Below are 13,063 nucleotides of genomic sequence, written 5' to 3'. Positions count from 1 at the left end.
CTAGCTGTCTCTTTCCTGCTCTATCCTGGAAACACACCGAGGAAGGGGACACAGTTCCAGCTTAGCCAAATACAGCACAAAACTACCACATCCATCTAATTAATTCTTTTTTTTTTTTTTTTTTTTTTTTTTAATTCAAGTGTGGTGGAGCTGGATTCCAGCTCAGGACTGCCCAGTAGGTCACACCTTTTGCAACCATAGTGTTGCTCCAGTGCACACAGCCCTGACTTCATCACTAACACAGGAAGGAGTCTAACATGGTAATTAAATGCACACATTTTGGTATCTAAAGGATTCATCTTTTAATCTTCGATCCTACCACTTGATGGGAGATCAGGGAAGGGCAGTTTGATTACCTTCCCTGGTCCCTGCATTGCAAGCCTTGGCTGGGGAAGAAACTGAGGTCTAAAGGGTTAGGACGTTTAAAATGGAAGTCATGTTCTGTACCCAAACACTAGAATGTTTGTCATTTTCTGATTCATATTGCTGTTGTCAAATCATCATGCATTCAAAAAGCTTTCTTATAATAGTTTCTCTGGTATGAAAAACTAGAATTGTAAATAAGATAGAAATTGTATAACTGATAATGTGAAATAGGAAGAAAAGGGCTAAGGGTGTAGGGGAAGTGGGAAGGGTAGGGGAAAGGAAATAAGGGACAAGAAAAAATATGAGAAAAGGAAAAAACGGAAACAAAGTCTTTGTAAATAGGGGAGGGTTGAGGGGGTGAAGGGAGGGCAGGGGAATGAGGAAAAAATGAAAACCAAGATCTGTCATGTAAGGGTACAAGATCCCAATGATAAATATAACTGTACTGTATACTTAAAAAGTACCAATAAACTCAATGAAATAAAAAAAGCTTTCTTGTAGATCAGCTGTCTCTGAGGCACTTAGTGGTATTTTAAAAGTCTATGAAATTTATTAAGTAAGTATATATTAAGAAGACAGTATGAAATTATGGAGAAAATTAGTGTATTAACACTTTGAGGTCACACTAATTTGAATAAGATGAATTCTCACTATTTAATTTGGTGATCATCATTATCAGCACCTAAAGTAGTGTGTATTCATTTGATATGTGAGCAGCTGGTGAGAAACAGCTGCCATTTGCTGAGTACTAACTCTATGCTAGATGCTCGACTTCATTTCATTCATTTTCTTACTGAGGTTGTTTGATGGGGAACTGAGGCACAGAGCCATCTTTAGCAACTAGCTTCAGTTCCCACTGTTACCTAAAATGAGAGGGGCAGTGTTAAAACTGCCTCATCTGATGGCCATGTGTGCAAAGCTAAGTACACTCCTGTACTGATTCCTGAAGTTTAAAGATAGGACTGTGTTTATAGCTTCTAACCTGCCCTTGGCTGCTTTAAATGTCAGTATCTCTAGTAGCTATTTTATTACAAAACTTGCACAGTTGTTGATCCCTGAGAGTGCCTGCATATTCTGATTCTCACTAAAAAATCTCCAAACTGGAAAAACAAGAAGCATATTTATGACTTTCTCAAAAACTATTAACCAGAAAAATAAAAAGGAAAATCAGCGGACTTGGTTCTGCAAATGTGAATGAAAGATTTGCCCCAGTTAACTCTATCCTTGGTTCTGAATGATTTCACAGTAGCAAGGGCAAAAATGTTGGCTCTATTAAGCACATTTGGATGAAACATCAAGTTTTATAGAAATCGTCCCCAGATTGTTGTTTTGTTTCTGGCATGTTAATACAGCTAACTCATCAGCAGGATGAGTAAACCCTCCTTGCACCAAAGCCAGGCTTCCTTTGATTAAAACAGAGCCTCCACAAGCTGCTCTCTGGGATCTAGGGAAGAGCTGTGTGAAGCCTTTGCTGTGCATGTTTTGCTTTTGAATTCATTTGGCCCCTGACGAGTATGTGATTGTAATAGATGTTTAACGCCATAGGAAACCAAATTATGGAATAGCAGTTCCAGGTACTTACTGCTTCATCTTTTAAGTACCGTATGCTTTCTCTAAATTACCTAAACAGCGCACACGTACATACATATTCACCCACAGTTTCAGGCTGATGGGTTCATATGAATGTCTTCATTGAGTAACCTTCTGCTCACTAACCTAAGTGGTTGATAGAAGAAAGCTCAAATGCAATGATTGATAGAAAACTTAAAATTTCCTGTAAGGGAAATGGGAACCAAAACAGCCGATGTTAGTTTCAGAGGCTCCTGCTTCTTCTCCATCTCTGAGATGCACACACAAGTAGCCCAGCCTGGGTTGCCATGTGCATGGATAGCCAGAAGCAATTCCCTGACAGCCCTGAGTTGACAAAGGAGATCTGGAGAGCGGAGAAGGTGGGGAAAGGGAGGGGAAAAAGAGGTTAGCCCTCCCTCTAGTATTTCAGGAAGCACTAATTCTTTATTAGGCAAATAAAATAGAGTTTATCAACCTGTAGGTAGTACATTCCTTATAAAATACCTCTGATGTCTAGAAAAAAATCATATTAAGCATATCTAGACTATCGTTTTTGAATCAAGGTTATTGACTCAAAGAGTAAATCGTGTCCCACTGGGCATAGTGGTTCACACCTGTAACCTCAGCACTTGAGAGGATAAAGTAGGCAGCTCACCATAAGTTGGAGGCCAGCCTGGGCTACATAGCAAGACCCTCTCTCAAAAGCACACAAACAAAAACAAAACAAAAGAGTAAATTAATTTTGGGGACTAATGGAGGTCGAGAAGGCCTCTCTGGAAGCCATAATACTTCTGACCTGCAAGGATATATTATGGGCTCCTGTGGACTAGGGCTGACTAAATTGCATACTCGTTCCTGGCAAGAATTGGAGAACTCATCTAGAGGCACAACAGGAGGCTGTGAGAGGCAAAGTTTTATAGTTGCAGGAAGAAAAGAAGTAGATATTGGAACATAAATTCAAATGTTGGTCTTGGATGTGAAACTCTTGAATTAATACATCTTATAGCCTGTAGAAAAGCAAATGTCTACCAGGAAAGGAAGACAAATATGTAGGTATATGTAGACCACCTTTTAATTGAAACGTTAAAAAAAATCTACCCAGTATGGCTATTATTGAGTTCCATTGGGGTCTGTTTCAAAAACCTCTTTTGTTTCTTGACTTGTGCAGAGAAATCAATTTAAATGACAAGCTGACACATGAAATACAATCTCAAGTTGAACTGAAATAATTGTATTCGCCTATTAAATATATTTAATTATATTTTTTAATTTAAAACATTTAGTTATTTAATAAATTTATTTTCTTTTGTCATGACTACGGAAGGACAAACGTGCAGAAATAATAAATGATCTCTCAAACTCCTCTTGCCTTGTCAAGAACAAAGAGAGGAGGCAGGTTGAGATTTGTAGCATTTCCATTTAGTGTTTGAATTGCTTAAGAAGATATCTTCAACTGCTAAGGACACGGAGACTAATCCCCATTCTTTTGTGCTCTTTGGTTATGATGTCATGCCCCACCCCCATGAGTTCTGGATGAAATAACACGACTGAGTTTGGGACAAAATATCCCCAGAATTACAGGTCCCTGCAGAGACAGCCAGAAGCTGAGGGCATCCAGCTCTGGCTTTGTTGTACCCCTTTGACCTGAGCCTCTTGATTCCATACTGGGTAGAACCATCTCACCTAGAGTGAAGAAATACAGCACAATGTCTCCATTTGCTGGTGGTATGGACTGTATAAACAACCTCCTCCTCTATTCCAAGAAGCTTCTTTCAAAAACTGTGGAAGCCTGCTTTCTACCTGGGGCGGAAGACCAAGCACAATTACATATTCAGTTAGCAAGCCTTTGACGTTCATCTCAGGAGCCCGTATATCATAGTATGTAACCCTTCTGTTTATTGAACACAAACTACAGACCAGGTCCTCTGCTGGATCATGAATACAAAGATAAATATTATGGAATACCTATGTGGGAGGGACATTCTAGTGGGTAGACAGCAGCAAATTGAGACAGGAAATTGCACAAGAAATTACTGGGATCTCTCTTGGGAAAAAGATAAGTTTGAACAACTGAACCTAAGAATTCAATCTTGGCGACAAGATGGGAGATTATTACAATTCTTTGTGATATGTTTCGGCAATTAGCATAATTGTCTTCATACCTATTTTATTACAAAAAGCATTTAAAGTATCTTCAAAGATAAAGCTATCATGTATTTCCCCTAAAGCACAGGTATGGAAAGCATCAAAATAATTTTAAGTTGTGCCAAATTTATATTGGCACTACTGGTTTCACTTTTGAATTTTCAAGTTAGCAATTGAATAGTTTAAAGGATATTTATAATATATATGTCAGTCATATTTCTCATCCCTGGCCACCAAAAATTGTTTTGTAACATGCACATAAATGAAGAAAAAGATAAAATGAACCTCTGTGCCTATCAACTATTTCTGTCAATTATGGTCAGTCATAAATTAACAGTAATTTGTCAGTGACTTAAAACTGACTCAAAAAGACACAACATGAACATTTCTACACAAATTGAAATAATGATTTAAAATCTTACATTATTGATCAGAGTGTGTATTACTAATTCTACTCCTAGCTTTATACACTAGATAAAATTTTGCAAGTGCACACTTGGAACATGTACAAGATATCGTGACTAAGTACACTACACAGGAAAAGCCCACACTGAAAAGCAAGAGATGATAGCTTTCTATTCCATTCAGTCTTAAAAAGAAAATTGAATAAATATGAATGATTGCAAAATGCCCCCCCAACACACACACTCTCACCAAAAGGGCACAGTGAGAGTCTACAGCAACTACTTTCCCCTGAGTTTTTCTACAGGATTATGAAGCACACTGTTCTCTTCCAGTTAGGCTGTCAGAGGTCTGACCCATGCTTGTTTCTTTGTCTGTAGAAAGGAAAAACTGACCCACGATGGGCTTACATCCCAATAAGCTTGTTAGAAATTGAAAACGTATTTAATGGAATTTATCTGTAGATTGTCATAGCTCAGTGACACAGCACATTGTGGTCTTCGTTGTTCATCCTCTGGTTATGGAGCTGACTGGGAGTTGCCACCGACCGCCATCTTCAGAGTTTATTGTAATGCCCACCTCTGACCTAGGGGGGAAAAATCAAAATTCAAAATTTCTGCCAATGTTTCTGCATCATTTTAAAGTCCAGAAATCATTAAGTTAAACCATTCCAAGAATAATACTATCTCTCCATGCCTACCACCATGGTACCTGGTAAGCAATTTTAATTTTGATTATCAATAACATTATGGGAATATTCCAAATTACCAAGTTTTGTTTTCTCTTAATTTCTACAGTGATTAATCATCTGAGTTCAGCTATTTTGGGGGGAACTCTGAATTACTTCTCTGTGTCTCTCACAAAGAAAAATGGGTAGCTTCTATCTCTTGTCCTTGTTGTCTCTCTAATGTTTTCTTTATTCCTAGTAAAGCATTAGCATCTTACTCAGAAATGCAGTGGGTTGGTCATTGTAGATTTATGGGGTTTTTTTGTGTGCTAGTGAAAACCCCCCAAATTCTCTAAGGAAGTATTCCAACTCTGGTAACTTACAAAGATACGTCAGAAGATTCTTGCATTCTTTATGAGAAGGATTTTGGTTCTTCATCTTGTGCTCTTCCTTTAAACACAGATTATCCATTATTCTGCTGTTTGTCAGGATCCCTGCATTTTTCATTTTAACCTCATTTTCTGCACCATAGGTTTCCCTTCTGAGCTGGAGATAAATCATGCTGGCCCAACCTGTTTGTGGTATATTAATCATCCAGTTCTCCTGAATGGGCTTTTCATATGGTTGCCTGTTTTACATCCGTTCATTCCTTTCTTCTACAAGATGCACAACCTATTCCTATTTTATATTTTCTTTTAAAATCCAATGCAAAGTATTATATTTTGTCCCTAGGACATTTCTATTGATTGAAAACTTATCAGAATTAGGGAGATGCTATCATTTCTTTGTGTTACATGGTATTTCATTCCTTTTCTACTCCTTTAAGGAAAGCAGCACCCACAGTGGGCTCCTGAGGATTCCTTCAAGCCTGCCTTTGTGGAACACAGCAGAGATTACCTGATTTCATTTATCAGCCAATCCACAGACAAACCTAGTGATTCTTTTGCAATAGAGGAGTATAGAGAGACGTTTATTGCAAGGCATATAAACAACGATGAACAAAATTTTTATTCTCTAAGACAAGATGTGGGAGAAATTTATTCTTACAAACATTATTTTTTATTTTGAGAGAAGACTCGCACGAAGTTTCCCAGGTGGGTCTCAAATATACAATCCTCCTGCCTCAGCCTCCCAGACTGCTGGTGTACTTCTGAAGTGAATGTGAAAGGTAATTTTTACTTTAAAATTAAAGGGAAAGCTATTACTAACGTCTTGTTCAGACAACCTGCCAACGCAGTGCCAGTTACATTACTTGAGTCACAGCATGACGTCACTGATAAAACCTAATATTTCTTTGTTTTTGGCTTATTTTTAATGACAGTAGCCTTTATCTATGCTTTTGAAGACGGAGAAAAGACTGTTCATTATTTCCCTAGACAAGCATTTGAAGGCTATCGTTGGTTTATTTCAGTACTGTGGTTTCTGTAGTCATTTTAAAGCACATTTGGAAAGCGCTGCTACACAGCATAACTGCTGTTACCTCCCTGCTCTTATCCTTGTTCTCCGGGTTTTCTCTTAAAAGCCAGTCTTCCCCCAGGTCCCAGCCTTGGTCCTTCTCTCCTTAGGCACTCTGCTCATGCCCACGGTCATCCCTGCCTCCCATGGTCTTGGGATTTCGCACCGCCATGCTCTAAGACTCGTTTGCACTGCTGAGGAGCCCAGGAAGTCGCATCCCCTCGGAGCATAGTACACAAGAGCAGGTGCTCCCCTGAAGCCACTGATTTGCTTTTAACCTGATTCTCACTGAATCATGAACTTGACTGTGTTTGTCACAAATCTTCTATAGTTGCTGATTTGCTGTGCATTTTTAGGGCTGGCATTAAGTTCTTTAAAACTCAGTGTATCCTGTCACCTTTAGTCTCGTTAAAACTCTCTGTCCCTGTGGGTGTTTACAGTCAGGTGCGCTGTTCCTCATCCCTAAGCTCATTACACGTCACACAGCTGCTGACCATGACTTCCGAAGGAAGTAAATAACTTTCCCCTGCACCACTTTTCATTAAAATCAGCCGGTCCACGAGGACCCCGGGCCTTCACAAATCCACAGTTCTGCAGCACCTTCGGGTTCCTCACGCACTGGCTGAGCTCTCTGCGGCTGCTAGAAAAAAACGCCTCCGACCTCTCGGTGTCTGTAAGTAAAGCGCGTTTTCTGCACTTCGGTTTTACCTCCTTACTGCGTCTCGCCTAACCTCAGTTCCCCTGGTGAAGTTTCTCCTCCAGAGTGGCTGTCTAGACTGACGAATGCTCTTTCTTTCCTTCTAGTCCTGGAGATTGAACCTAGGGCCTTCCCACTGAGATAAATCCCTAGCCCTTTTTTTGTTTTGAGACAAGTCCTTACTAAACTCCTAAATTGCCCGGGGCTAGGCTTGAACTTGCATCTTCCTCTCTCAGCTTCCCAGAATGCTGGGATTACAGCTGTGGACCGTCACGCCTGGCTCCTTATAGCCACTCTTGACAGGGACACCTCAAGACCAAATTAGAAAGAAAACATAATAATAAAAATCGCAGCGGTTTCCCTCTGCTCTGCATTAGGAAGTTTAGGACAGATTTGGTGGCTGTGTTAAACAATCCTGTCTTAATCTCTTCCACCTCAGTTTTTCATCTGTTTATTTTATTTTATTTTTGGAACTTTGAGACACACATAATTTTATTCTGTGAATTAAATAATAACCAAAAAATTTAAACCTTCCAAATCCATGTAAAAGTAGGAATGAAATTTGTATCTTTTTTAATTGTATCATGTGATGTCTTCATCTGTTTATTTTAACCCTGTTACGATATATGTTTTCTATAGTCTAGCTTTGTAACCATTCAGGGCATGAGCATAAGTAACGTAAGGTGACATAGTGGATTATTATATCCACACAGGCACACCTTTACTGAGTATTTCTACCTTGATAGTCCATGCAGATATATGTTAAAACTCTTTGTGTTGGAAATTTATCCTCCTTAATTCTGTCATGAACTAATAAAACCAGATTTCCAAGCCACTAGTACTTAATCTTTGACTTTTTTCTCTCTCTTTCAATCTTATGCCTAAGTAGGCATTGAGTCCTTAAAATGCACTGTGGGCTTTCTCTCTCTGGCCCCATTGTCGCTGTCCCACCTGGATTTTTTTTTTTTTTTAACCATATTAGGAATCAAACTCAGGGGCTTGCCCCTGTGGGGCAGGTGTGGCACCACTGAGCTACAACCCCACCTGGTTTTTTTTTTTTTAACCATATTAGGAATCAAACTCAGGACCTTGCCCCTGTGGGGCAGGTGTGGCACCACTGAGCTACATCCCTGCTCGCCACCTGGACTGTTGACAATGGGATTTTGCTACTCCTGATTGTTCTGTGTTCTGCTTCTAGAACAACCTTCCTAAGATACGTGCTTCCTCTGATTAGTGCCTATTAAAACCCATCGTCATCTCCACATTGTCTGTAAAATAAATTCCAAAATATTCTGTAGGATGGCCAAGGCTCTTCAAGATTAGAAGAGAGGGATCTCTTCTCTGCACGGGAGCTTATCCTCCTGTCCAGGGCCTCCCCACTCTCTTGAGTTGCTCTGTGCTGCAGGTTGGAGGCTCTTGGAAGTGAACTCTGAGAAGAGATTGGAGACTAAGAGTTTTATCATGGTTTGCTCTGGGGATTGCTACCTGTACAAGAGAAGGGAAGAAAATGGAGCTGGAGGAAAATTTAGACTATGAAACATAGTAGGCCAGGTAGCTTGCATGAAAATTGGCAAATACTATATAAATCAGGGTTTCCCCTCCTATGGAGGAGCCCTTTACTGACTGACTTCTGGCTGCCATGCAATCTCAATCAAGGGCTTAGCTGAACCACAAAAGTTAGAACAGTGGGGGCAGACGTATAGCACACATGCTGCAGTGGGCTGTTCGTCATCACTGAAAGCTCTAAAAGGTTTGCCATCACTGGTCTGGAAGCTGGGGCAGCCCTTCAGAGCTGTCCTGAGATTAAAGATAAGGATCAGGTAACCAAAAACCATTGCTATCCACCAGTCAATGGATGTGGGCTTCCCCTTGAAGTGGGCATGACCTTGGGTAAGATTCTTGCTTTCAGGTGAGGCGATTTGAAGAGGCTGGACAGTTGGCAAGTATGTGCAGGCACCACCCAGCGGCTTTGGCATAGGTCTTTCAAACGAGCTATGCCACAAGTTCCATATGGCTTAGCAGTCTGAGTTCATTGACCACCACTGATTCTGCTGGATCAGAAACAAGGTTCAAGTTCAAGACTGGTGTGTGGCTCTCATAGCCTTGTCAAGAAGTAAAGGAGTCTTCTCACAAAGTTGAAGCTAGTCCTTGGTTTTCTATTTCTTGGACTAAGAAGTTAAGAATCATTGATTGTCATGATACTTTACTAATATACCCAGTCCAGTCTTCAAACCAGACAATTGATCATTTTTTTATGGCAAAAGTTTTGAAGCAGGGGCAGTTCTGCCAACCCCACCCCAGGGGGCCTCTTGCCTTAACCGTGTGTGTGCGTGAGGGTGTCGTTGGCATCTAGTGGGCAGAGGCCAGGCATGGAGAGGTCCTACGGTGCATAGAACAGCTTCCACACCAAAGGGTGATCCAGCCCCCAATGTCAGTAGTGCTGAGCTTGATGTCCATGCTGGAAAATGCTATTAACTGTTTCACCTCTGCTGCTTCTAAGAGGCCTGGGATCCCCCTACACACACACCTTCATCTCTTACCACTAGCTAGATTTTCATTGTTATCTCATCCAGGTAATTGACCTCAGACACCTTCCTATTTCTTTGGGATTCTATGGCCTGAAATCATTCCTGTATCAATTAGGATTTTAGAGGAAAAATAAACCAACCCACCTTGATTTAAACAGAAGCTTATTGCAACCATTATCTGGTAATGCAGGAATTCCAGGAAGACTAAATTCTTCTTACTGAAATTAGTCCAAATCATGTGTATCCTAACACCCAAAACTATACAAGGGTGGTCTGGTAAGGACACTGCCACTGAGCACTGAGTTTGTATCTTGCTCTGTTGCACTGTGGTACTACAGTCCTCAGTACCAGGTGGTGCTGCTGCGGGGAACAAGTCCCTTCTACCGCAGTCCTCTCTTTTGCCTATTTTACAGTCGATAATGGTGTATCTAGAGGATGAAAGCTAAGTTGTTTATTACACCTGACGCTGTGAGACTGAGTCTCTGAGGACCTCAGCTTGAGGATGGAAGTTAGGCTTCCTGGTGTGAACACACCTCAGGAGGCGGGGAAATCCTCAGGCACAGGCAAGTGCTTAGATGCTGGGTAGTGAATAGTGACAGTTGTCAAGTGGAGGTGTTAACTCCCGCTGATGTTTGCACTCATTTGAGGCCATTTTGTTCTAAACACTTCCAACAGCAGAAGGTTTGGATGTGTAGAGCTTTCTGCCTTTTTCCAGTGTGTCAGCTCAGATTAATTCATAGTTTATCAGAACCGCAACTTATTGTGTGCACACATCCACCCTTCAAGCCCATATTTTGGAACCAATTTAGTGATTATATTTACTTCCTCGGAATAAAGATAAGGTTTATGCCCCCAAAGACCTTACCTTTCTTGTTCTAATTCATTTCAACATGTGTCAGCAGTGCTGAAATAAATAGTTCTGGAAATAGTTTCCTAATGAAGTAAAGCTGGACAGCATGGCTTTTCATTTGTGTCCTTGATTAATTGCCTGCCTATCTCTTTTATGGAAGATAAATGCACATGTAAAGCTACATGAAGGCAGAAAACACAATAGGCCCTTTTAAAGTATTCAGTTCTTGTGTGACATTTTCTACCATTTTTTTATAACTCGATGGGAATTTTTCCATTCACATTTTATGACACCATCAAAGCCGAAAAGCTGTGTCTCTCACAAATGAGTTGATGGTATCCAAAGTTGACAGTGTTTTGCAGAGGTTTCTGGTAGCTTATCTCATAAAATGGCAATATAGTCTGTAAGATCCAAATTGCCAATGTGGTAGCGTAGTTTTTTTTTTTTATACAAAGTATTGCAAGTATCCAAAAGCAGGTTTATTTTGACTTTCTTAATGAGAGGGGGAGCCAATTTGTCCATCACTGTTAGAGGAATTTAGCATGTGTTGTTGAGAACATTGTTTTAGTCCATGTTCAGTTGCTTGAAAAGAGAAGTTTATTTAGTTGTCAGCTCTGGAGGCTTAAGAGAACGGCAGCTGTGACTGTTTGGCTTAGGCAAGAGTGTCCTGGATATGCTCATAATTTTTCTCCTTGACTTTATGTCTCCCAGAAATATGGATAATCAAAAAGTCTTGATGAGCCCCTTCATTTTTTTCTTTGTGCCTAACTGGGATATTTTTAAAGATCTATGTATCTTCAAGTTCACATATTCTTTCTTCTGCTTGGTCTAATCTGTTGTTGAGCTTTCGACTGCATTTTGAATTTGACTTACTGAACCAAATTTATTGAACATACTGAACCAAATTTTCTGTTTGGCTCTTTTTCAAAACTTCTATCTTTTTTGCTGACTTTTTCATTCATATCCTGCGTTATCTTCCTAACTTCATTTTAAGTATTTGGCTGCATATTCTTGGATCTCTTTGAATTTTTGAAATGATCATTCAAAATTTTCTTTTTTAAGTATTTCACCCTGTTGATTTTTTTTTTTAATCTGTTGGTAGAGGGTTATACTGTTCTCTTGGAAGCATCACATTACCTTGTTCTTAAAAATATTTCTTGTGCTCCTACACTAAGATCAGGACATCTAGTGGATGAGGTATCTCTACTGCTTTTATGGGTGGCTGTCTTAGCAGTTTTCTCCAGAAAGTATGATTTGGAGTCTTGGTTTATTAAGCAATATTGCCTTTATTTCTAGCTGGGTATCATAGCATAAATTCTCTATAGCTTTTGTTATTGATGCATCTGAGCATAGAGAATAGTGTGGTCAGAAAGTTGCACTGTCCTCTGGGTCATGCTAACAGTGCAGGGAGGTATGGTGCAGAGAGCAGTGGATGTGGGATGCTCATTGTATGGGGATTGGTGGCCCCTATTGGGCAATGTGAGTTTGCTCAGGCGCTGTTGACGCTTCCTCTGATAGCAGCAAGAGACTGGCACTGGCAGTCCCAGCAGTGGGGAGGGGCCTGAAGCACTCTTCCTCTTAGCGATCAGTGGTGTGTGAGGAGAGCACTCCCTCAGAGGCGCCTACAGTCCTGCCAGCAGTTCATGGTCCCACCGGGGCAGCCCTGTAGATGGGGTGGCAAAAGGAACCATAATGTTTCTCTCTGCTGTTGGCAATGCACACCTGGTCAGGACTGTGGGTGCTACCAAAGTTCCTCTCAGGCCCTATTGGTCTTATGTGCCTGGGGGTAGGGTGCTAGCTGGAGCTGGAGCTTTTCTCCCCCAACTCCTTCAGCTGTAGCAATAGCCAGAGCCACAGTGTTGCTGAAAGCCCCTAACTATACTCCTGCAGGTGGAGCAAGAGGAACCATGGGCGTCTCTTTGTGTCCTCTCTGTAAAAGGCACCTGAGCCCAGCTCTGGATGGGAACAGCAGAAACGGTGTGAGCATCTTACTTCAGTCTTGATTCTGGCTCAAGTCAATGCCTGGCTGGCGGTGCTCTTGGTCTCACATGGCAAGTATCCTGATAATTTGCTTCTCAAGGGCAGTGCCCTCCTCACCCTCTGTGTCAACTCACCCATCCCCCTACCATGCAGCTTCGACCTAATCAATTTGCCGAGTAGCGACCCCCCAAGCCAGTCCAGCACAATGTCTGTAGAGTCCTAGAGATGAGACTACAGATGGATTTCTGACCCTTAGAGCAGTCTCAGACAATAGCTTACTTCTCTGGATGGATCCTGGCTATAGCTCCCTGGGGGTTTGCCGGGAGACACGTGAGCTCCTATTCCAAAGCAAAGCTATTATGTAGATTTTGAGGTTAAGTGCAGTACAAGCCTGTGATGATTAT

The sequence above is a fragment of the Fukomys damarensis genome, unplaced genomic scaffold (genome assembly GCF_012274545.1).
Source record: "Fukomys damarensis isolate Sample0158 unplaced genomic scaffold, DMR_v1.0_HiC HiC_scaffold_14, whole genome shotgun sequence".
In the NCBI taxonomy this organism is placed as follows: Eukaryota; Metazoa; Chordata; class Mammalia; order Rodentia; family Bathyergidae; genus Fukomys; species Fukomys damarensis.
The sequence above is the reverse complement of the archived record's forward strand: the minus strand, read 5'-3'. Positions refer to the sequence as shown.